At 39.9% G+C, this 24,633-nt stretch overlaps 1 protein-coding gene across 5 annotated transcripts in view; it reads left to right on the plus strand.

The window, feature by feature from the left end:
* Nucleotides 1-24,633, plus strand: part of LOC131110189 (synaptopodin) — a 62,684-nt gene that overhangs the window by 4,472 nt on the left and 33,579 nt on the right. For 4 of the 5 annotated variants that reach the window (XM_058063016.1, XM_058063015.1, XM_058063017.1 and 1 more), the window contains exons 3-4: nucleotides 9,181-10,216; nucleotides 18,277-18,383. The gene's annotated coding sequence lies outside the window, so the exon portion shown is untranslated. The remainder of the gene's footprint in view (nucleotides 1-9,180; nucleotides 10,217-18,276; nucleotides 18,384-24,633) is intronic. The other variant, XM_058063018.1, reaches the window with a different exon arrangement.

Here is a 24,633-nt window from a genome sequence, read left to right on the forward strand (position 1 = left end):
CACTAACCACCAGACCGCCGTGCCGCCCCGGTTGTATGTTGAGTTTAAATTAAATACTTTGGAAAGATTGGGCGGGCCGTATTCAAACACTTGGCGGGCCGGATGTGGCCCCCGGGCCGTAGTTTGCCCACCCCTGTTCTATGACTATGACTTTTAATAAGTGGACTGGCATTAAGAAGATGCATTGAAAGACCTGATGTAGTATTCTACACTGGTCACTAGGTGGCAGTAATGTGAGGCACACAAGCACCAGTTTTGATTGCTTTTCTTGCAGGTCACAATAATAATAATAATATGATAATCATAACACAAGCTACATAATTCACTCCAATCCACTTTCTGTATTTTCTGGACTATAAGTCGCTCCGGAGTATAAGTTGCATTTTTTGCGGGTAATTTATTTTACAAAGTACTTACCCAAACTACTTTATTGGAGTTTTTATATTTATAAGTCGCAGGAACAGCAAACCTATGAACAAAAGTGTGACTTATAGTCCGGAAAATACGGTATTTATGTCTGAAATGGCTACTATTTTGGGTAATATTAGTGTGAAGATGATTGTAGGGGTGCTATTTAATGTGTAGAGGGCTCTAATAATGTTAAAAAGCTCATTTGGAGGGTTGTAAACAGGTTTTCTGTCCTCTAACTATGGAAATAGTTAGTTAGATAAATAAGTTCTTATCTTTAAAAGGTGTCCAGTGTTTATGTAACATAAAGAGTTTTTTCATTTATAAGTCGCTCTGGAGTATAAGTCGCAGGAACAGCCAACCTATGAAAAAAAGTGTGACTTATAGTCCGGAAAATACGGTATTTATGTCTGAAATGGCTACTATATTTAGTAATATGAGTGTGAAGGTGGTTGTAGGGGTGTTATTTAATGTGTAGAGGGCTCTAATAATGTTAAAAAGCTCATTTAGAAGGTTGTAAACAGGTTTTCTGTCCTCTAACTATGGAAATTGGTAGATAAATAAGGAATCCCACTTTGTGGAAGTTCTTATCTTTAAGACTTCGTTTGACGTACTGAATGAAGTAATACTGCTGGTTCAGTACAGGGAACAATGATATGAGAATATATAGTATTGAAGTAATATGACACCAGTATAACCAGAGTAATTAGGGGACAGTAAGGTGCCCACCCAAAATGGGCGTCTCCAGAAAAGTCCAGAAAATACGGTATTTATGTCTGAAACGGCTACTATTTTGGGTAATATGAGTGTGAAGATGATTGTAGGGGTGCTATTTAATGTGTAGAGGGCTCTAATAATGTTAAAAAGCTCATTTAGAGGGTTGTAAACAGGTTTTCTGTCCTCTAACTATGGAAATTGGTAGATAAATAAGTTCTTATCTTTGACTTTGTTTGACGTACTGAATGAAGTAATTCTGCTGGTTCAGTACAGGGAACAATGATATGAGAATATATAGTATTGAAGTAATATGAGACCAGTATAACCAGACCAAAATGGCCGTCTCCATGCCACCGTCAGATGATTTAAATGGGAAATCATATGCGTTTTGCTTGGTTGAAGCAGCAAAAAAAACAAAACAAAAAAACAGAGTAAGTGAAGAAAGTGTCTTCAAAGGAGCAAATATTTGGGCCTGGGAGCAATCTGAAACATCTGTCACCGCTTTCCTCCGCAACCTTCTTCTTCAATGGTCGACAACGAGCAACAGTTCCTCATGAAGCACATGTCTTCTCTTTGTGTTCGTATAAAATGCTAATAGTTTTCAGCAGGCCTAATTTCAAGCGAAATGCTGCAGGCGTGCAAGAGAAGCAGAGCTCCACACAGCAGCAGGAGGAGCAGGAGGAGCGGTAGCACGCACTGACATCGGCGTACGCTCCTCCAAGGATAGATGGGTTTGACCTCAGAGCACTTGACCTTGTACGACCTGCTGCGAGAGGAACACGTTCCATAACACATAGTGTTATGTTAATGATGGAAGAGGGGGGGGGGGGCACAGCAGGTTATTTGAAGTTGTATTAATCATGGTTGCTTACAGTATTTGTCTTATCTTTATTGCCTCTGACGTGTTTGGTGTGGGTGTAGGGTTGTTAGTTTAGTCCTGTTTACAAGTGGGACTATAGCAACTGGATTTTTTACATTTTTTTTACATTTTTGGATAATATTCAATTCAATATTTTGTTTTTTTACTTTAGAAAAATGAATTGGAACACAGTGCACAGGTTAAAAAGCTGCAACGTCGAACCATATTTCACATTGAACTAATCTAGAGTTAACATTTTGGAACTTTGGTTGCCGTTATTAATTCATTCCAGACGTACAGTAAACCTCAGATATATCGGACTCGGATATATCGGAAATTCGCTCACAACGGACAGATAAAAAAGAACCGATTTTTCTGTAATGCATTTCCAATAAAAATTCATTGCATATATCGGATTTTTTATAACGGATTTCGCCTATTTCGGACAAAATCTCCAGTCCCGTTCCAATGCATTTCCATTAAATTTCCCTCGCATATATCGGATGGCCGCATCGTGGCGCTCCGATTCGCCGAATCGTGACAGGCCGCTATACGACGTCATTTGCAGCGTTTGCAGCGTTGCCTGCGCGTCCAGGTACATTGGAAACATAGTCAAGGAAGTGCCTTTTTATAACGGATAAAATCCGATTTACGCATATACCGGATATAAATCCGATATATGCGTAAAACGGACATTTTCCGGTATACGCATATAACGGATTTCGCTTATATCGGACAAAACCAGTGGGAACAATTGAATCCGATATATCCGAGGTTTACTGTATTTTGTTCCAGAAAGACAAAAGTATTAATAATAAAACCCATTTTTATTGTTTAAAAATTCCAGTTTTATATGCAGAAATCAATTCAAAATGCATATGAATCCTTCATAAGAAAACAGGAAGCGTTTATTTTATTGTGTCTTTGGGAACAGTGATGTTATTTTGACTTATATGCATTTAGAATTATTGTTTTATGTATGGAAAAATATAATTGCAAGTACCTAAGTCACAATTCTAAGTCATTTCCATGGTGGTCTATGTCAGGGGTCTCAAACTTGCGGCCCACGAGCCAAATGCGGCCCGCGAGACGCTAGTTTGAGGCCCCCACCTTGATACCAAAGTTTAATGTTGAAATGACAGCTTAAAGCTGTGTGCACACCGAACATAATTAACATGATTTTGCCCCGCCCATACTGTTACCTTACGCCCTGTTTTGCATGTGGCCCCCCGGCCGTAGTTTGCTCACCCGTACAAACTCGAGAATGTCACCCCAGGCGACTGCCCATATGGGGCACTAGCTACACCCGCCACTGGATAGCACTGGATTTTTCATTCAATCATTCATTTTCTACCGCTTATCCTCACGAGGGTCGCGAGCCAATCACAGAGCACATATAGACAAACAACCATTCACACTCACATTCATACCTATGGACAATTTGGAGTCGCTAATTAACCTAGCATGTTTTTGGAATGTGGTAGAAAACCCACGCATGCACGGGGAGAACATACAAACTCCACACAGAGATACACGAAGGTGGAATTGAACCTGGGTCTCCTAGCTGCGAGGTCTGTGCGCTAACCACTTTACCACCGTGCAGCCACATTGTATTTTTATTTCTGTTTTTTTTATCTTTTATTTTATTTTTTTATGTTTTTTATCTCGGAATGAATTGCGGTTCATTTCTATGTTCTTCTTCCTGTTTCTCCAATGGAGGAGTCAACATGTGGGTGGAGGCTTCATACAGCATGAGCTGGTGTCTCCTGTGTGGAGCTTGCTCAACATTTTTGTAGGAATTTGGCAGCCATGAGGAACAACATGATCTGTTATTAAGGGTCTTTTCTCCCTCCCGACTTCACCGAATTCATAAATATTTTCATGCTGAGGGTTATCATCACACAGCCTCCCACAAAGCTAAAAAAAAAAAAAAAAAATACCCAACGCAGTTTATCCAGTCAAAGATAAAACATTTGCTTTCTTTTTCTATTGGTTATTCTCCACAACTTGGAGACCACTTTCCTTAACTTGATGATCCAAGAGCATGAAAATTCCAGTTTTCTGCCAGATGAGCTGCTGACTGCTGCGGGCATGTACACCACGGTGCATTTAAGTGGGTCAGGAAACCCAAACCCAGGCATGACTTTTTAGCGCTTTAAACAGTCCTCTGGAGGCAGAGGGATGCAGAAGGTCAAACACCCCCCTCGCTCTGATCCTCCACCCCCCACATTACTCCCAGACACCTTAGGGAATGTGGTGCTGGATGCTTTACCCGGATTTCACTTTTACTGGATCAACTTTGTGGGCTGCAGCTAGGAGACCAGGGTTCAATCCCACTCTCGGGCATCTCTGTGTGGAGTTTGCATGTTCTCCCCGTGCATGCGTGGGTTTTCTCCGGGTACTCCGGTTTCCTCCCACATTCCAAAAACATGCTAGGTTAATTAGCGACTCCAAATTGTCCATAGGTATGAATGTGAGTGTGAATGGTTGTTTGTCTATATGTGCCCTGTGATTGGCTGGCGACCAGTCCAGGGTGTACCCCGCCTTACGCCCGAAGACAGCTGGGATAGGCTCCAGCACCCCCGCGACCCTCGTGAGGAAAAGCGGTAGAAAATGAATGAATGAATGAACTTGTGGGCTGGACTAAAACAAGATGGCCTCCGAGCTTGTTTTAAACTTAATCAGCTTTGTAAGGCGACACACCTTCAGTGTGAGGTGTCTATTTCAGCTTGTTTATATTCTGCCGTGTCTCATAACTTACACAGCTGTCACCCCGATACTTTATTATTTTTTTTCCTGCATTGCAACAATACCCGAAGGGCATTTTTTCCATTATTTTGACAATGTCACCGTTTATTCCAACATGCAAATGATCTGTCACTTCAGAAAAGATATGACAGTTCCCTATAAAAAAAAACACAGCAGGATTTCCAACACTATATCTGTCTTATTATTTCTTATTATACCAGTTTTCAGTTTTAATATGTTTTTCAACCTATGCGGCACGACTTTGTGTTTTTATTCTGCTCACATGGCGTTTAGGGAATATGCTGCTAAATTACACTTGAACTATGGCACGGATACAGAATTCACAGTATCTTACAAAGCTCACTTCACTCCTGACATTTCATTTATTTTCCCTAAGGAGCGGTGCTATAGAAATGAAACTTGGATATAACTTAGTCGTCAGTGTAAAAGGTTGTGTTGTCCCTCGAGAAAATGCCGCACTAAAGATGATTTTTTTTTTAAAACTTTGTTTAATAGTTGTTGACTTAGTCTGAACACTAAAAAGCCTTCAATAACAAAACACAGCTGCGACGTGAAACCAAGCTTGGTAGTGACATTATGTTCTAAAAACGTTTATAATAGGTTTATTTATCTTTGTACACACAAGGCCGTAATGAAAAAATAATAGACCACAATGACTACAGTGGTTCCGACCGCAGTACCAGCAAATACTTCATCGTCGTGGGCTGCATTTACATAACCTGACCTCAGCGTGCAGTGGAAACAATCAACAATGTGTCTCATGAAGCATTTAGTTCATTGAAAAAGGATCAAAAGCTAAAAGTTCCATGTATGACCAACGTGTGTGCATTTTCTGCTACTGTATATTAGCTGTTGACCGAAACAGTACATAAATACATAATACAGTATATAATTGTACATACTGTAAGTCTGGCACACTGACAAATTAATCATATCAATGCATCAGAGCACAGAATTAACCCTTAAAGGGCTCTTTTATCCCGATTCAGTCTTTATTTAAGGGGTTCTTCAGGTGCCATTTTTTATCCTTTGACAAGGTTTCATTAAAATTTGGCTATTTTAATAAATAACATTATGTCCTTAGACAAGGTAGTAAAGTCTCAGAGTATAATCTAAATAAATGAAGTACAAGATACCATGGAAGCACAAGGGACTATAATAAATACAGTAAACCTCGGATATATCGGACTCGGATATATCGGAAATTCGCTCACAACGGACAGATAAAAAAGAACCAATTTTTCTGTAATGCATTTCCAATAAAAATTCATTGCATATATCCGATTTTTTATAATGGATTTTGCCTATTTCGGACAAAATCTCCAGTCCCGTTCCAATGCATTTCCATGAAATTTCCCTCGCATATATCGGATGGCCGCATCGTGGCGCTCCGATTCGCCGAATCGTGACAGGCCGCTATACGACGTCATTTGCAGCGTTTGCAGCGTTGCCTTGCGCGTCCAGGTACATTGGAAACATAGTCAAGGAAGTGCCTTTTTATAACGGATAAAATCCGATTTACGCATATACCGGATATAAATCCGATATATGCGTAAAACTGACATTTTCCGGTATACGCATATAACGGATTTCGCTTATATCGGACAAAACCAGTGGGAACAATTGAATCCGATATATCCGAGGTTTACTGTAGGACAAAAATGGAATGGCTCTTGTAGAGAGCCCTGGAGAACTCCAAAATATTTAGCTGTTGGTTTTTTTTTTTGAGGTTAGAAAAAGTGTCTTTTCATACGTTGAGCCGCCTCTCAGAGAATATAAAACAGACAGGTCGCGGTATCGCTACCCAAAATTGCAGCCTACTAGGGAGAACACACGGGTAGAACATGCATGAGAACATGCAGGCCAACATGCTAACCATTCGGACACTGTGAGGTCTACTATCTATTATCATAGACACAAAACAGAACTGGCTTGACAAGTATTCTAAAAACTAGGGATGTCCGATAAATATTGGTACCGATAATTATCGGCCCCATATCGGCATAAAAATCGGTTGATATCGGTATCAGATTTTCCCGATCATAAAAACCAATATAAAAAAAACGGAACTTGCTTGACAATGATTCTAAAAACTAGGGATGTCCGATAAATATTGGTACCGATAATTATCGGCCCCATAAAAATTGGTTGATATCGGTATCAGATTTTCCCGATCATAAAAACCAATATAAAAAAAATGCTGTTCATTCCATCACAGGATATATGCCATGTTAGATGTATCGGTATCGACTGATATTGTATTGGAAATTGAGAGTACGATAATATCGGCAGGGGCGGCACGGCGGTCTAGTGGTTAGCGTGCAGACCTCACGGCTAGGAGACCAGGGTTCAATTCCACCCTCGGCCATCTCTGTGTGGAGTTTGCATGTTCTCCCCGTGCATGCGTGGGTTTTCTCCGGGTACTCCGGTTTCCTCCCACATTCCAAAAACATGCTAGGTTAATTAGCGACTCCAAATTGTCCATAGGTATGAATGTGAGTGTGAATGGTTGTTTGTCTATATGTGCCCTGTGATTGGCTGGCCACCAGTCCAGGGTCTACCTCGCCTAGGATAGGCTCCAGCACCCCCCGCGACCCTCGTGAGGAATAAGCGGTAGAAAATGAATGAATGAATAAAGTATCTTCGACTTCCGGCTAAAGTTAGCTTTTTTGGGCTAACGTCAATACTGTCAACCCCCCTGTCAAAAACAACAATGGTGCTGCGATGCCAAAGTACAGCCCACGTTATGTAACACTACTTGATAGTTTTGACAAAATGACAGATGGGTTGGCCCTCAGTGGCGAGGAGGAGGCGGAAAAGGGCGGTGTCGAGGATACCGGCGACACATCCTCCTGTTGATGCCCGCTGGCTCACAAGTGGCCAGGATGTGACACCCGAGTTATCCACTCTGTCCAACACAATGACATCGCACCTATTCTCTTGCGCCGGATGCCCTCATTCGTCTCTTTTGACAAACCCCCACAGTGTGTCACACTTGTTTGAACCCACACACCCGCTGTCTGCCCACGCCGAATCAACATGTCACATGGTCATCTGTCACCTCACCCCTTTGCGATGCGTCACATAACTAATAACTTCATTGTATTAAATGTGTATCTTGGCTCATGCAAATTCCTTTGAGGACATCGGATGCAGTTTTCACCTTCTAATAGATTTATGATGCGCTGCCTCTTGCACAAGTTACGCCTTGATCAAGCTGAACGATAATAGATCTCCATAAGTCATTTTAGTGACTAGAAAAGGACGCAGGGATACACACGGCGTTGTCGAAGTATGTTTCAAAGTCATTTTCTCACTTTTTCTACCGAATGCTTGCAGAAACATTGAGCATCCTGAGCAATATCAAGTTTCGGGACACAAACCGAAAAAGACAAGATCAGGACTGATAAGACGCTTGGCCGCTTGCCCTGTAAACAACGGCAACGTATCAGGCTCAGCTGTCCCCACATCCAAAAATGTGCCGCAGCCAGTAATGGAAATGGCCACCAGGCAGTTAGTGGCTGTCTGGATGTATTGTTTGTGATGCTTTGCAAGGCTGCGCGGTGACGGGAAGCAGACACAAAAGCTCCATCGGGTTGTTGTTAAAAGGCACATTTAGTGCCTCGAGTCCGGGTAAGTTGGTCTGCTTCATGCCCGCTTTCTCCTCACATCTGTAAAAACTAAAAAGAAAAAAAAAAAACACAAAAAAAAACAAACCACAGTGGTCTCAAACACGCGGCCCGCGGGCCAAATGTGGTCCGCAGGACACTACTTTGAGGCCCCCGCCTTGATATGAAAGTTGTTAGTGCGGCCCGCGCAAGTTTGATATGGATGCTGCATGGTATCATGTACCCAGAAAAAATTATTACGTTTGATTAATGTTCATGTTAAAGGTTAAATAACTGTTAATAGTTACCCTCCCTATCCGTGTGGAAGTGGTACGTTTTTAGCTATTTAAGTTTAAAGGAAATAACTTGAAGGCTACCGTTTAGGTCGCTAGCTCTCTAGTTTGCGAGTTAGCATGTGTCTCAAGACCCTGCAGTTGCGCAATATGTTGTAAATAAAAAGAAGTATAAATGTGACTATAGTCGTGTTTTGTCATGTCTACAGGGCTCTAATAATGCTTTGTTCATTTTAATCTGAAAAAAAATAATTTGTCTACCCACCAACTATATGTGGTTTCTTAAGTTTTTATTATTTGCTGTTTTATTGTTATTATTATATTTATTTATTACTGATTGATTTTCTTTATTCTTGATGTGTCTATTTATTTTTCATCTTATTTTGTGCAGAAAAAAATTAAGATATTTGAGAACAGTGGAATGTTTTATCAGAGCTTTTATTGTGGAAAATCGGAACCAAAGCACTGAAAAAGTTTGTATATTTTTCTGTTTTTAATAAATGCGTTTTGTTTTATTTTTGCCCAGACCCTAGCTCCAGTGGCCCCCCAGGTAAACTGAGTTTGAGACCCCTGGTGGTATGGATCAAAGAAACAGAGCTTGGCTTTGTCAGGCCTCAAATTCCCAGCTGGGACTTGACCTCGGTGGTTTGGAGACTCCGTCAGAGAGCACCAGAGCAGCACGGAGTTCACTGCCCCCCGACTGGCAACCATCATGAGAGCACTGGTCCGCAGAGACTGGAGACGGCGCTGCATGGTTTTTATTTGAGTCCAGTGGAGAGGAGATGATGATGTCAGTGAGGTGACACCGACAATGGAGAGGCGGGTGAAAGCGGGTTGCTTTATTTCGTAGGCTGGACAGACAACACGGACAGATTTTCATTCCAGTGTTTTTTTTTTTTTTTTTTTTTTGGCAGTAAAACACTATTGATGCCATCTGCTCTATTTCTACCACCCTCTCTCCTTTGCTTTGTTTTTGGTCCCTCAGCCTTCGCACCCGGCTTCCATATAATGGCGCATGTTTGGATTGGTGTAGCTGCGGGGAAGCAGGGTATTGTCTGGACAGGATCTGGGCCCAGATTAGCAGATAGCCGGGCTGGTGGGCTGAGGCACGGCTCCATCGTAGGCGTCGTCATCTTTGTTTTACTTGGACCTCGCGAGCACTTTGCAAACCATGAGAGAAATGCCAAGCATTCGAGAAACAGGAACTTACGAAAACAAGCCACCCAGTCAACCGGGCCCGTCATTCATTATAAATATATTACTATTGATTGTGTGTACAGATGGTATCGTTTCATTTTCAGAGCACTGATATTAAATAGAAGCACTTGAATAACAATAGGACATTTTTAATGAATACCTCAGTCAAGTGCAGAAATGCCAGAGCTTTTGTTTTCGGTTTCGGTTGCCAAGAATGCATTCAATGTCTGAAAAAAAAAAAAAAAGTGTGGATAAGATATTTTTCTCTTGTGTTGCAGTAACTTGCCCGCCGCAGAGTACAAATAGTACAGTCTCATTCACATTCTACAGTCGTACCCGAGACGCAATATCAACCGCAACATCAGGTAAGTAAGTTTGTGGAACTTTCATTCATTTTCTACCGCTTTTCCTCACGAGGGTCGCGGGAGTGCTGGAGCCTATCCCAGCTGTCTTCGAGCGAGAGGCGGGGTACACCCTGGACTGGTCGCCAGCCAATCACAGGGCACATATAGACAAACAACCATTCACACTCACATTCATACCTATGGACAATTTGGAGTCGCTAATTAACCTAGCATGTTTTTGGAATGTGGGAGGAAACCGGAGTACCCGGAGAAAATCCACACAAGCACGGGGAGAACATGCAAACTCCACAGATGGGTGGGAATTGAACCCTGGTCTCCTAGCTGTGAGGTCTGCGCGCTAACCACTAGGCCGTCGTGCCGCTCTCCTTTAAATTCATTAATTCATTTTCTACGGTTTATCCTCACGAGGGTCGCGGGGGGGTGCTGGAGCCTATCCCAGCTGTCTTCGGGCGAGAGGCGGGATACACCCTGGACTGGTGGCCAGCCAATCACAGGGCACATATAGACAAACAACCATTCACACTCACATTCATACCTATGGACAATTTGGAGTCGCTAATTAACCTAGCATGTTTTTGGAATGTGGGAGGAAACCGGAGTACCCGGAGAAAACCCACGCAAGCACGGGGAGAACATGCAAACTCTAACATGCAAACTGGGAATTGAACCCTGGTCTCCTAGCTGTGAGGTCTGTGCGCTAACCACTCGACCGCCGTGCCGCCATTTGTGGAACTTAATAATAAGAATTTTGGTAACATATTTTTGTGATAAGAAGTTGGTACAGTCCAAGCTTTTTCCACAGAGGACCATATAGTGAAAAACAATAGGATCTTAAAGGATCTCCCAGGATTGACAGGTTTAGTTACCAAAGGTAAAGATGGGTGTGTCCAAGTTAAAGAACACGACAGATGGATTTTATTGAACTGAAAAATTTTTGCAAGCGCATATAGAGTTCGAGTTGACCTCTTTCTACTGATACTCTGATAGCTATCAGGCGTACGCCTCCCTGTTCCTTGGTCTAAGATAAAGACTATCATAACCCAACCGGTCAAGGAGAACCTGCACTCTGTTCAAGGTTTTTGTTTCCCAGAGGGAGTTTTTCCTTGCCTCCGTCATTCATTTTCTACCTTTATCCTCATGAGGGTCGCGGGTATGCTAGAGCCTATCCTAGCTGTCTTCAAGCGAGAGGCGGTGTACACCCTGGACTGGTCGCCAGCCAATCACAGGGTACATATAGACAAACAACCATTCACACTCACATTCATACCTATGGACAATTTGGAGTCGCTAATTAACCTAGCATGTTTTTGGAATGTGGGAGGAAACCGGAGTACCCGGAGAAAACCCACACAAGCACGGGGAGAACATGCAAACTCCGCACAGAGATGGCCGAGGGTGGGAATTGAACCCTTGTCTCCTAGCTGTGAGGTCTGCGCGCTAACCACTAGACCGCCGTGCCGCCCTCCGTTAAATTCATTCATTCATTTTCTACGGTTTATCCTCACGAGCGTCGCGGGGGGTGCTAGAGCCTATCCCAGCTGGGGTACACTCTGGACTGGTCGCCAGCCAATCACAGGGCACATATAGACAAACAAACCATTCACACTCACATTCATACCTATGGACAATTTGGAGTCGCTAATTAACCTAGCATGTTTTTGGAATGTGGGAGGAAACCGGAGTACCCTTGGTGTCCTAGCTGTGAGATCTGCGCGCTAACCACTCGACCACCGTGCAGCCTGGTTCACCTTTCATTTATGGGTAATTCAAGGCGCAATTTTTGATACAGTTCATAAAATGACTCCCCTAATATGATATTTTTGCGTGTATTTGGTTTAAGTATGATTTTCATGGCTGGTTATAGCTAAAGGTAATCACCATTTGGCCTCGCTGCCTGTTGCTTCGTGCTCAAGAAAAGACACGGACTACTGATTTATGTTTACTGGCAAAAAAGCAAACAATTAAGCTCCGGTGACAGGCTCAAATTACAACACGCTTGTGCCGCTGTTGCAGGGGTGGATGACCTGAAATAGCTGATCTGTCATTGCGATGATAAAATGTGGTAGCTGGGTGTCAATGCTAATACGCGCCACATGTGCTCGTCCTCGCTTTCATCAATCCTCAAAGGAATCTAAATGTTTTAAAGACTTTTAAACTCAGCAGATGGACATTTTGGCTCCGAGAACACAGACCACTTTCATAGTTGTGTGATTGCACCAGCATGTTAGCACACGAGACGACAATATAGTAGCTTGCATTTTTAAATCCGTAACATTTATTTGATTCTTCCTATTTTTGTATGGAGGACCAAAACTGCCAAAATAATAAATAATTAAATAAATAAATAAAAGTGAAAATAAAAACAAAAATGAAAAAAAAATCAAAAAATTAAATACACAAAAATAAATATAAATGGAAATAAAAACAAAAATAAAAAAATATATACATAAATAAATAAATAAATAAAAGCAAAAATAAATACAAAAATAAAAAACAAGATTCAAAAATTAAAAATAAATACAAAAATAAATGTAGAAATAAATACAAAAATAAATAAAATAAATAAATAAAAATAAATATAATTACATATCAATAAATAAATAAAAGCACTCTGCTCTCATATGTATTTATTTCATGCTGCAGACAATGTCAGCTTGAAATGCAGAAGGAAAAACTATTCAAATGAGGGGGCGGTCCTACGTGTGTCTTGGGTTGAACTGTTCGCCTATTGGTTGATCGACATGTCAGTGCGAAAATCGACTAGGTATGCCCTGCAAACAGCCACAGCAAGAGGAAGTCACCACACCACTCTCAATGGCGGTAAATATGGCTGCAATCTCCAGGGATCTCCGTTTGCTAGCAGATATTTCGGATAATGCTTCCCCGGATTACCTGCTTTTCCGGGTGGAAGCCTTATTGGAGCCTGATCTCTCTCCTCCCCGACGGAGCTTTTTCGCACTCACATGTCGATCAACCAATAGGCGAACAGTTCAACCCAAGACACACTTAGGACCGCCCCCTCATTTGAATAGTTTTTCCTTCTGCATTTCAAGCTGACATTGTCTGCAGCATGAAATAAATACATATGAGAGCAGAGTGCTTTTATTTATTTATTGATATGTAATTCTATTTATATATTTATTTTTGTATTTATTTCTACATTTATTTTTGTATTTATTTTTAATTTTTGAATCTTGTTTTTTTATTTTTGTATTTATTTTTGCCTTTATTTATTTATTTATTTATTTATATATTTTTTATTTTTGTTTTTATTGCCATTTATATTTATTTTTGTGTATTAAATTTTTTTTTTTTGCATTTTTGTTTTTATTTTCACTTTCATTTATTTATTTATTTATTATTTTGGCAGTTTTGGTCCTCCATAATTTTGTACTTTGCTCTGAGTAAGACTACTCACTGAGGAAATGTTTGAGACCGAAGGTTTGCTTGCTAAGTGTGTGGCACACATGCACATTTTCTTTGCTGACCCCACCCGGACATTCCTGCACGGCCCACACGTTACAGTAATAACACCCCATGCGTCATGGGTGTCACTCGCGGAAAAGGTGCAAAGCATGCGGATTATTGATTTTTCTGTCCTCTTCTCCAATGTGAAAGTGGCGGAGCGGCGGAGTTAGCGGGCATTGCGCCACAGGAATGATTGTTTCCTTCGCGATTGGACCCACATGGCGCGATGGTCTGTGGGATTCAAGGCCTCTGAGGCTTTCCACACTGTGTCATTTCCTCTCTGGAATCCATAGATCAGGGAAATCACTTCCTATTGTCCTTGCCAAGCTGCCGCCCACTCGGCCTTTCTTTGTCCGTGTCTATTTTTGTGGCCTTTTGGTGAGCCCTGCCCACTGCAAAGCACAAATGTTTGCTTTTCTTTTTCCCTTTAAGACTTTTAAAGTCTTGGACACGTGATAACTAAGTTTACCTCTCGGGGTGACATTTACGTTATAGGCATATTTGGGAATGGGCGCATATGTTAAACCAGGTGTGGGCAAACTTTTTGACTCGCGGGCCGCATTGATATAACAAAATTTCCGGGGGAGGGGGGCAGACTATATATTTTACACGTAACAGTCCACCTGGTAGTATTGTATCTGTAAAATGGTCATTTTTTTTATTATTTAAAAAATATATTTAATTATTTATTATTTTATATTTATATTTAAATATTTTAAAAATAATAAAATATTATAATAATTAAAATAAAATTAAAATAATAATTATTATATTATTATTATGTAAAATATGCAAATATAACAATATTATTATATATAATTAATATAATAATTAGCATTAATATAATAAATATAATAATCATAATAGTTATAATAATAATATAATAATTATTATTTTAATTCTTATTATTATTATGTGCTTGTGTCTCTTTTTTCAGGAGCACTTTGTAAACAACAGACCATGTCAAACAACGAAATTGATACAACCATCAAAAGGTTGGCTCAGGCCATGATGCCAGGTTGTATGTTGAGTTTAAATTAAATACTTTTGAAAGATTGGGCGGGCCGTATTCAAACACTTGGCGGGCCGGATGTGGCCCCCGGGCCGTAGTTTGCCCACCCCTGTGTTAAACACATCTGTCTCAAAGAAAGAAGGTTCCTCCGACAGTCCAAAAACCTAAGCTTCACTAAATTGTCTGCAGGCGTGAATGTGAAGATTGAATCCTGAGCTAGATCTGGTCATGGTAGTCCATGGAATATCTGGTCTTTCAGACTGTACCAATGTGCATTTTGAAGCTCAACATAAAAGTGACACAAAAGTTGAAAATGTTGCCCTGCATGGACTTGAACTTCTAAAAGCCAAAAGGAATGGAAGTGTCATTATAACATCATTCCCAGACGCTGAGCAACATTCAGGGGATTTTCATTGAGTAGCCAGAGACAGGCAAGCTTTCCAAACAGTATCCCTGCATAGCGCAGGTTACATTCATGAATAAAACACTTGCTTATATTGGAAGCTTCAACCACAGGGAGTGATGAACGAGTGGACTGTGTGTGATTAGAAAACAGTGGCGTTGACTCTAACTCAATTTACTTGGGGGGCCACTGGAGCTCATGTTTTCCAAAAAAAAAAAAAAAAAAAAACGCATTTATTAAAAACAAAAAAATTAAAAAAACTTTGCTTTGGTTCCAATTTTCTACAAGAAAAGCTCTGATAAAACATTCCACTGTTCTCAAATATCTTAATTTTTATTTTTCTACACAAAATAAGATGAAAAATAAATAAATAAACAAATCAAGAATAAAGAAAATCAATTAATCAGTAATAAATAAATTAATATAATAATAATAATAAAACGGCAAATAATAAAAACTTAAGAAACCACATATAGTTGGTGGGTAGACAAATATTTTTTTTCAGATTAAAATGAACAAAGCATTATTAGAGCCCTGTAGACATGACAAAACACGACTATAGTCACATTTATACTCTTTTTATTTACAACATATTGCGCAACTGCATTGTCTTGAGACACATGCTAACTCGCAAACTAGAGAGCCAGCGACCTAAACGGTAGCCTTCAAGTTATTTCCTTTAAACTTAAATAGCCAAAAACTTACCACTTCCACACGGATAGGGAGGATAACTATTAACAGTTATTTAACCTTTAACATGAACATTAATCAAACGTAATAATTTTTCTGGGTACATGATACCATACAGCATCCATATCAAAAACTTACCACTTCCACACGGATAGGGAGGGTAACTATTAACAGTTATTTAACCTTTAACATGAACATTAATCAAACGTAATAATTTTTTCTGGGTACATGATACCATACTTTCATAGCAAGGCGGGGGCCTCAAACTAGTGTCCTGCATTTGGCCCGCGGGCCGCATGTTTGAGACCCCTGCTCCACAGTATTCTCAGCCACCGACAAGTTTTCTACAGGTCAGAACCAGCTTTTATGTTGAGGACTCAACTTGGCCTTGACTGCATGAAAAAAAAAAAGTGGGTGGGAATCCAACCAGCTCCGAGGCAGCCTCTGGACGTGTATGTGGAAGTTTTAATGGGAGTCAGATGTGCATCTAATCAAAGGAAAATGGTGGGAAACGTTAAGGAGTCTGAGCGAAAAGAAATGCAGGAAATGTGATAACGGTAACAAATTACAATTCTTCAGAGAGTCCGTGAACTAATAAACACACTGTTGGCTTCACGTTGATTTTACCCCCACTGAGAACTTGATCACAGCCTGGGGTTAGATTTATGAAATGCTGTGAAATGTTTGCAAGGCATATACCCTTCTGTGCCAATGTTTAATAACTGAACAATGCACATCAAGTAAAACGTTACAAATAATAATGAAATATTATAACATAACCAGGACTTTTTTTGTGTTTTTTTTTTTTTTTACTCTTTAATGCATGCTAGCAAATCACTTGTCTAGGACCCCTAAAATACGTAAATCTCACTAGCATACACTTTCCTGCCAAGTTTGGTGAATTTTATGATATGACAAAGCCCCTTAAAACACTATTCATTGGGAAAGGGGTGGGGGAATAATAATAATAATAATGTCATAAAACACAGAAGTTTATAGAAGCATAATGCATTTCTTTGGTGCTGAAAAAAAGAGTGAATCTCCAACAATACTTCTTTAGGACAACCGGGAATAGGGAAAGATGGAATTTTGTGGTCAACACATTATTGTCCAGGATGCTCAGTACTATATTGCTACACTGCAAGGTCAGTTGTGTGGGAGTCACACACCTGTACTTGTAAAGCTATTTCTTGTGATACCATATTGATACACCATTTTTGCATGTTGATATTTTGTTAAATATGCAGGAAACTTTATAGCAACTTTATAACGCTAGCTAGTGAGCTAATCAGTTAATCTCAAATGTGTTTCTTCTGGACCCAAAGAAGCCAAAAATTTACCACTTCCACATGGAATGGGAGGAGAACCTTTTTTTTAACCCTCGCCTCTGGCTCCTCTGGCTCCCTCTGGTGGACAGAAGCATTTGAATTAATCAGCTTTGAAACCCTTATTGGTACTTGTATATTTCTTAGCTATCTTTGCCTGTTAAGTTGCTGTGTGATGAGTTTAGCGTTCTTTGTAATAGTCAGACGTGAGTGATGACCTTCTGCGGTTTCCAATGGGTTGACAACTTTGTCGTGAGCTCATGATTGGCGCCTGTCAAAGAGCTTCCTGGTCCTTACAGACTCATGTGCGCCGTTATATGCAACTTATTTTATGCAACTTATCGTCCGGTGTGTCTTATGCACTAGAAATCACGGTGTGTATATATATGTATATACAAAATGTTATGTAAACTAAATTAAATGAGGTTCAAGATGTGTATTATTGCACATATAACCAGCTTAAAAACGTTGCATTCCTAGAATTAGATTTATTTGCACGATTTTGGAGCGTTATTAGGAAAACAACTTGCTGAAAAGTAATAACTCAGGACTTCAACAAGTGTTATTTTTGGCTGAAATAACCGAGCTTAGTTACAGTAAATCACACAGCCGTGTCAAACCTCTTTTTTTTTTTCTGCGTCCACCCATGCATGCGGCCTATTGTGTATGTGCCCACTGCATAAAGTGCTTTACTTTAGTCCTCACTATTGGTGCTCTTTGCACCCTGTAGACTAAACACAGTCATAGCCAGCAATCTTTTAATGCAAACCCACTCAGCCACAGACACTTTAAAACTTATATATTCATACATAGAGACATGCTGTATATATATATATATATATATATATATATATATATATATATATATATATATATATGCAAAAAAAAGTCTTTTGATACTGAGCTGCTACTCCTTGGACTGTGTTCCTAATGTGGTGACTTAGTGACGCTCGCAGACAGACAAAACCACATATCCCCGCCAGCTGTGATTTTACTCCCCCTAAAAAAAAATGAAAAAAAAAATAAAAAAAACCCCCATCATGCTGCAAAGGGCTCTGGGAAAATACAAAACAATATTCAACTCTAGTGCAGGGATTACTTTTTGACAAGTTAATTCCGCTACATTTTCTGAAATAACCTGTTGAATTTGTTGTTTTGGCAGGAAAGAGGATGGAACATTTGACAAAACAAACACAACCTAACGATGGAGAAAGGAGTATGGAATTAAAGATGGTCCTTTTTGCTGTTCCAGCCAGGACACAAAGCAAGGTCAGTGTAAAGCAGGGGTCTCAAACACAAGGCCAGGACACTAGTTTGAGGCCCCCTGACTTGATATGAAAATTTAATGTTAGTGCGGCCTGCGCAAGTTTGATATGGATGCTGTATGGTATCATGTACCCAGAAAAAATTATTACGTTTGATTAATGTTCATGTTAAAGGTTAAATAACTGTTAATAGTTATCCTCCCTATCCGTGTGGAAGTGGTAAGTTTTTGGCTATTTAAGTTTAAAGGAATTAACTTGAAGGCTACCGTTTAGGTCGCTAGCTCTCTAGTTTGCGAGTTAGCATGTGTCTCAAGACCCAGCAGTTGCGCAATATGTTGTAAATAAAAAAAGTATAAATGTGACTATAGTCGTGTTTTGTCATGTCTACAGGGCTCTAATAATGTTTTATCTAATAAGTTAACCTCAAATGTGTTTCTTCCGAACCCAAAGAAGCCAAAAACTTACCACTTCCACATGGAATGGGAGGAGAACCTTTTTTTACCCTTTGTCTGGCTCCTCTGGCGGACAGGAATTTGATTGAATCAGCTTTGAAATGTTTTGTTTATTTGAAACCCTTATTGGTACTTGTATATTTCTTAGCTATCTTTGTCTGTTAAGTTGCTGTGTGATGAGTTTAGCGTTGTTTGTAATCTTGTGGGTCTTCACTACGTGGCAAGCTCACTGTGAGATCAGCTTGCGCTTACCCTACCTAGCAAGTGTCTTTATAACTCTATAACACTATCTAGTGAGCTCATCAGTTAACCTCAAATGTGTTTCTTCTGAACCCAAAGAAGCCAAAAACTTACCACTTCCACATGGAATGGGAGGAGAACCTTTTTTTTACCCTTCCTCTGGCTCCTCTGGCGGACAGGAATTTGAATTAATCAGCTTTGAAATGTTTTGTTTATTTGAAACCCTTATTGGTACTTGTATATTTCTTAGCTATCTTTGTCTGTTAAGTTGCTGTGTGATGAGTTTAGCGTTGTTTGTAATCTTGTGGGTCTTCACTACGTGACAAGCTTACTGTGAGATCAGGTTGCGCTTACCTTACCTAGCAAGTGCCTCGGAACTCATCCAGGTTTTGCAGACTGATGTTTGAGTTTTAGAGTTTTTTAGACCCCTACCTTACAGCAAGACACTCTCGACACTTCCATGCAATGGCAAAGTGTCCATATATTTTGTCCAAGTTGTCAGAAAAAGAAGGTAAAAACATAATAAAATGAAGGGAGCCTGTTGAAGCATGTTTCCAGCACAAGTCACTGCAGTGTGGAATGCCTTCATTTGCCTGGAAGAGCGGTCGTGAAGACAGGCTGCAGGCAATGGCGTCCACACAAGGGAGACAATGGATGCTGAGGATTTTTGCATGAAATGTACTCGGCTTCCTTTTTCTCCGTCACGGCACAGCACAGCACTGGCTTGGAAAACAAGCTCGCAGGCGGCCTAAAAAAGAGCCTCTGTTGTCTGTTTTGATACGGCCTGCTTGCGTTCCTAAGCACAGAAAGTTCCCCAGCGGTATGCATCGAGGTGGGTGGCTGCATGCTAACAGTAGTGGATGAGGGGGTAGACTTTGATTTTCCATTACAAATTGCATCAGGTGAAAAAAAAAACATGTTTTCTTAATCGGTCATTGCACACAGCGGAGAGCTTTTTTTTTTTTTTTTAATCTCCACTTCATATGCTAAACAGATGGCGTCCACAAGTGGGATGGCCTGCGGTGTTTAAGAACAAACAAGTTCACCCTAAAACGGAAAGGACACGACCTCTGAACGCCGCGTGAATAAATGCTGAGATTCATTCGACATTCTTTACGCGCCCGCGTGGCGTAAAAGCACCGGCAGACATGACCAAGAAGTTGCTATTTAAAGGCGGAGGTGACCGTGTCCAAGCCCAAGCGTATCCGCCACACCACTGTGCCGCGGCACACTAGTGTACCTTTAGAAACCGAATTATCCAATATCACTTTTTATAATTAACATTTATTAATCATCATTTGGGGCGGCACGGCGGTCTAGTGGTTAGCGCGCAGACCTCACAGCTAGGAGACCAGGGTTCAATTCCACCCTCGGCCATCTCTGTGTGGAGTTTGCATGTTCTCCCCGTGCATGCGTGGGTTTTCTCCGGGTACTCCGGTTTCCTCCCACATTCCAAAAACATGCTAGGTTAATTGGCGACTCCAAATTGTCCATAGGTATGAATGTGAGTGTGAATGGTTGTTTGTCTATATGTGCCCTGTGATTGGCTGGCGACCAGTCCAGGGTGTACCCCGCCTGAACCGGATGTTCTTCAGTTTTAAAAATGGAGGCCAGCAATCGGCACTGGACTAAGCAAAGTTTGTTTTTGATTCAAACTAAATTTCAAGACTGGACGGATGAAAAACTGTTATTTTTATTATTATAAAAATTATAAATTATTAATATTATTAATATTATTAATATTATTAATATTATTAATATTATTAATATTATTAATATTATTAATAAAATAAAATAAAATAATAATAATAAATAAAATACTATTAATATTCATATTAATATGAATATTAATATTGATATTAAGTTATTATTATTCCAATGAGTGAAAGAAAAACTTGGGGAAGCCGGTATCACGTGATGTTGATGTTTACGTTTTAATGGGCATGCCCTATTGACTATTCTGTTTGATTTTCACACCGCATGTAGACAAGAGATTGGAATATTCCTTTCTATGGATACCATTGTTTCCCGAAAGGTCATTCGGAAAGAGAAAAACTGGTCATGTAAAAACATGGCTACTGTGGAGTGTCTGTGGTGTAAAGACTGGCATAGCAATGTAATATTGGTCCGTGTAGCAACACCTACCTTGTTCCTCCTATAGACTTATTAATGCACGTGTGAGGTCGTGGTGACATTTTGTAACATTTTTCATTAGTGGTGTGCAACAAGATTTTTCTAATGTAAAAACCACGCCGTGGCTCAAAAAAGGTTGAAAATCACTGCTCACTCCACACGTTTTGCTGTCAGAGACAAAATACACCTGAGGCTCATTGAACAACCACACACGTTGTTCTCGTGTTGCGGGGTCATAGGCGCTAGCTCCACTTTGGAGGGGCTAAGATAATGTAAAGCATTTACATTTTTCGGCGAGGAGTCAAGGTGAAGCTACGACGGTGATTGATATGAGCGGGAAGTGGTTCACACCAAGTTCAAACACAGACTGTTTTGTCTCCTGTGTGTTATTTTCTGTCCTCTTGTGGGTATTTTAAAGTTTTTGGTGTCATTAAAAGTAGACAGAAATACCGCAGTCTTCTCATACTGACACTACTTTGTTGGAAAAGTACATGAATCTGTCATCATGACAACAGCCAGGAGTCTACGTTAAGTACTATAACTTGTTTTTTTCCATTGCTTTGTAGTGGTTCCGAGTGAACATTTTACAATGTGAACCCTGCTGATCGCTGGCAGTGAGGTCAGTGAATGCAGCATGCGTGCGCAATTATTAGGTAATTTGGATGTTTTTATCATTAGGGTAACTATTTAACAACAACAATGCTCCTGGTCAATCCGGAATCGGAATATTTAACTCTTAGATGCACGAGTGACTGGACCCAACACTCTTCCATAAGTGGGTCAAAAATGACCCATACTAGAATCAATGTGTTTTTATGCCAATTTTGCCCTTTTGGTTAGGAATAATCACTTATATGATATTTAGTATTATATTCAGGACCACACAAAAATCTTAATTTTTTACTTTTTTACATCTTTGAAAAGGAAAAAGACCCCGTACAACAATAGAAAATGTGAGGATCCATTGTGTGTTGCATAAAAGTAAGTTAAAAATGTGAATGGCATAATATCAAAAAACATGTTTTTTGAGGAATACCTGGAATATGAAATGATGAAATTTGAAATGATGAAAAATGATGAAATTTTCATTACGAAGATATTTCCAGAAAACAACCTGACCGGGTCATTTTTGACCCACTTTTGGAAATATTGGGGTAGCAACACAAAAACAAAAATGTCTTAAAATGTATAAAAGGTAAGTAAAAAATGTGAATGGCATGATTTTTGAGGAATACCTGGAATATGAAATTATAAAAAAATTTCATTACTAAGATATTTCAAGAAAACAACCTGACCGGGTCATTTTTGACCCACTTTTGGAAATATTGGGGTAGTAACACAAAAACAAAAATGTCTTAAAATGTATAAAAGGCAATTTAAAAATGTGAATGGCATGATTTTTGAGGAATACCTGGAATATGAAATGATAAAAAAATTTAATTACGAAGATATTTCATGAAAACAACCTGACCGGGTCATTTTTGACCCACTTATGGAAGGTTGGGGTAGTAACACAAAAACAAAAATGTCTTAAAATGTATAAAAGTTGAGTTAAAAATGTGAATGCCATGATATCAAAAACATGTTTTTTGAGGAATACCTGGAATATGAAATGATAAACAATTTTCATTACTAAGATATTTCAAGAAAACAACCTGATTTGGTCCTTTTTGACCCACTTATGGAAGGTTGGGGTAGTAACACAACAACAAAAATTTCTTAAAATGTATAAAAGATAAGTTAAAAATGTGAATGGTATGGTTTTTTTATTTGAATCCCTTATTGGTACTTTTCTTAGCTTTTTTCTTAGCTATCTTTGCCTGTTAAGTTGCCGTGTGATGAGTTTAGCGTTCTTTGTAATAGTCAGACGTGAGTAATGACCTATTGCGGTTTCCAATGGGTTGACAACTCCGTCGTGAGCTCATGATTGGCGACGTGAAATATGCACTTCCTTGTGGCCGTTGTTTTGGCTTAAAACTCCACCAAACATGCTCTCTTCTATTGTGGAGTTGCATCATCACTTCTTTGTGCATCTTGTACAAAAAATATAAATATGTCTGTGGTAGGGAATGAGTTAAGCCCAGTAAAAATGGGAAAAATAGAGCAAATAGTAACATTTCTTGGCTGCACGGTAGATGAGTGGTTAGCACGCAGGTTTCACAGCTAGGAGACCCGAGTTAAATTCCACCCTCGGCCATCTCTGTGTGGAGTTTGCATGTTCTCAATGTGCATGTGTGGGTTTTCTCCGGGTACTCCGGTTTCCTCCCACATTCCAAAAACATGCTAGGTTAATTAGCGACTCCAAATTGTCCATAGGTATGAATGTGAGTGTGAATGGTTGTTTGTCTATATGTGCCCTGTGATTGGCTGGCGACCAGTCCAGGGTGTAGAAGACTGCTGGGATAGACTCCAGCAACCCCCTTGACCGTTGTGAGGATAAGCGGTAGAAAATGAATGAATGAGTGAATCACAGTGTGACTGCAACACTGAGTGATGAGATTTTCAAAAATCAGTGTTCGATGCCCAAGCGAGAACCCTGTTGATTTTAAGTGATTTAGACTTCAAATCCGTGAGAAACACACATCCAATATATATATAAAAAAAAAATGTGTGTGATGTAAAACCACTTAAAGGAACATTGCTCTGATGCTGAAGAATCAAAAGAAGAGATAAAAGTGAGAAGCTGCCTCCCATTCATCAAAACGTCTGCGTTTTGTGTGTGTGTGTGTGTGTGTTCGTCCACCACTTCCATCGCCAACTCGGGCATTTCCATCAAATCTGGGAATCTCCCTTTCTCACAACTTTACTTCGCGTGTGAGCACTTGAGAATGAGTCAAACTTTCCTTAACATCTCAGCATCATCAAGTTTCCTGAGACCTTCATGCAGGAAATTCTTCCTTGAGGTTGCAAAGCTCTTTTGTACAAACCACTTTCAATACATGTAGACGTGGAGAGTATATAAAATGTGTGAAGAATAGCAGGAAGAACGTGTGCTTACTTGCATATCGCAAAGACAATAACAACACATTTATTCATTATTATGTATAAAAAGTGATGCTAACCATAGATGACAGTTCATTTCAGAAAATGACTTTTCCAGAGTCCAAATCAGAAAAACAGCTCAGTGATCCTTTTAAAAACCGCATCTCCTGGACCAGAGACATAAATAACCATCCAAAACCTCTTGGCGACATGTGTAGCTTCTCAATGACCCATCTGGTGGCCTTCACTGACTTTGCCCCTCTAATGGCGACAATGCCTCCTTTCCTCTATCTTGACTTATCTCCCAAGTAATGGGATCCTGTGCAGGTCAGTGGGAGCTCATTACACCTGTCCCTTGATGGCGATAAGAGGAGCACCCGGTGGAGACTCTTCACACCAACAATTGGAATACTTACTACAGCCATTTTGGAAAAACATCCTTCAATA

The sequence above is a fragment of the Doryrhamphus excisus genome, chromosome 23 (genome assembly GCF_030265055.1).
Source record: "Doryrhamphus excisus isolate RoL2022-K1 chromosome 23, RoL_Dexc_1.0, whole genome shotgun sequence".
Lineage (NCBI taxonomy): Eukaryota > Metazoa > Chordata > Actinopteri > Syngnathiformes > Syngnathidae > Doryrhamphus > Doryrhamphus excisus.